Source organism: Aphelocoma coerulescens, chromosome 14 (assembly GCF_041296385.1).
Source record: "Aphelocoma coerulescens isolate FSJ_1873_10779 chromosome 14, UR_Acoe_1.0, whole genome shotgun sequence".
NCBI classification, from domain to species: domain Eukaryota; kingdom Metazoa; phylum Chordata; class Aves; order Passeriformes; family Corvidae; genus Aphelocoma; species Aphelocoma coerulescens.
Genome location: NC_091028.1, coordinates 13075535 through 13077708, shown reverse-complemented (window position 1 = coordinate 13077708; position 2174 = coordinate 13075535).

Sequence of the window (2174 nt, the reverse complement as noted above, 5' to 3'; positions counted from 1 at the left end):
GACTTGCCCTGGTCTATGGTCAGCGTTTTGGAGCCTGAATTGATCTTCAGTGGAGTGTTTTCCTCAGGTTTTTTGCTGCCTGTCCCTAGTGCAGCACACAGCTGGCTGTGGCAATGCGCTGAGTGATGTGTTTTTTGGAGGCAGGCTGGGCTAAGGCGAGTGGGATCTTTTGCAATCATCTGACCCAGCCTGCTGAAGTGCATCTCAGCCTTGCTGTGGTGCTTTCTTGGGATGCTTGGAATGTGCTCCAGGGATAGCTCTTGTCCGAGCTGTTTGTCAGGTCCATCCCAGGCTCAGACCGTGTGTGTGTGTGTGTTCCTAAGCCAGGGGCTCTGTCTTTGTGCACAATCAGTGGGTGTCTGTGTTAGCACAAGCAGGACTGACAGCTCAGCAGGCACCTGCCTGCAGTTGTGATGCTGAGCAAGGCCACTTGTGGCTTGGAGACACTGTGACCTGTCTTGAAGTGCTGGAGACAGACGCTCCTCTCTCTTCCTTTGGGTTGTGAAATATCCCTTCACGGTTTCCCTGTGTGACTGCTTGTGAATAAACTGCTTTAACCCCTTACGTCAATCCTTCATCTTTTTGCTTTTCCCTGTTGGGGCTTTAAAAAGGCAGTACCTTGTGCCAGTGAGCCCCCAGGGGTTGTGTTGGCTTTAATTCCCTATTCCAAGTGGTTGAGTTCCGTGAGGGAACAGCTGAAGAGGGTAAAACACTTGTGTTGAGGCAGTAGGTTGGAGACAGATGGGTGTGTTGGCCAAAGCTGGAATTAAGAGGTAGGGCAAAGTGGAGAGAAGCAGGGCTGAAAGGCTTTGTGTGTCAGCAGGTAATGGATGGTCATTAGGTGGGGCCAGGCAGGCTTGGCTGAGCAGGCACTGGGTGAAGCTTGGGGGTGATGGCAGACTCTGTGCTGAGCAAAAGAAGCATCATCAGCTGCTTTGGCTCCTGCATGGAGAGACTGCAGCAAGGAGCTGGTGACAATGGAAAGGACAGGGAGGTGGGCCAGTTGTGACTGTTGGAGGGAGGGAAGAGCATTAGTTCAGGAGGAAAAGGGCATCAGAAATGGGCCAGGTGGAGGTCCAGCAGTGAAAGGAAACAACCTTCACCGTGCATAGGGGAGGAGCATAGAAGATCTCTGTGAACAGAGCAGTAAAAGCACGAATCCTGCTCTCTGGCACAGGTCTGGCAGTCTGGTGCCTGTCAGCAGCTGGGCCCAGGGACTCAGGGGGTGCTAGCACCCAAAAAAAGAAGTGTCTTTGGGTGCTGTACAGAGAGCAGCCGTGCATGAGAGCTGCCTCTGCTGTGGTGCCAGCAGCCGCCTTCCTTCCCCTCTGCTTTTAGGGAGGTCAGCCCGAGCTCCTGCAGGTGGAGTGGCAGGGTGTGCCCTGGGACGATCATCCCTGACATGAGCAGGGTGCAAACCTGCCTGATCCAAACCCAAAAAGCACCAGGAGATCCGAGAGCTGCAGCTCAGCCTTGTCCTTGGGGGAAGCCTTAGGACAAGCAACAACGTGAAAACAAATCTGCCGACCACCGGAGCCTGCTGCTGGCAGCGAGAGATGCCTGTTCCTCCCGGGCTGCCTGCTGGCGTGGCTCCAGGCACAGCAGGCTCCTGTGTAGGTCACCCGTGTGCTCGCTGCCAGCTTTCCTGTGTCCTTGTTGAGGAGGTGGAGGAGACGCGTTAGCAGAGGAGACCGCGTCCAGCCTACACCACCGTTGGCATTTCTATTCCCCATGGGTGCCTTTTGACAGCCTAAGGGTTTGAGGGCTGTGACAGCACCCAGTCTGAGCTGTCAGCTCTTGCCTCTCGCCCCTGTGCAAGAAAAAGGACGAGCAGGAGGCCCAGCTCATGCCGGCTGGAGCAGGGAGGGTGCCTGCTGCTGCCGTCGCGGCAGCCAGCTGGTGTCCAGCCCAGCACGGCTCCTTCAGGCTGGTATCACACTGCTGACTTGCATGAGTCACAGCTGACTTTTTTTTTCTCCCCCCCCCCCCCCCCCCCCGTTTGGCTTGCGAGAAAGATCTGTTTTACATATACTACAGTAATCAGGGCTTGACATAAATAGGCAAATGTTATTGTCTGCGGTGGGAATTGCACCTGCTGGCAGAGCAATGGAGGCAGCCCATTATGCACCGGAGTCGATCATTTGTGCAATGAAGTACAACCACAGTTCTTGCTG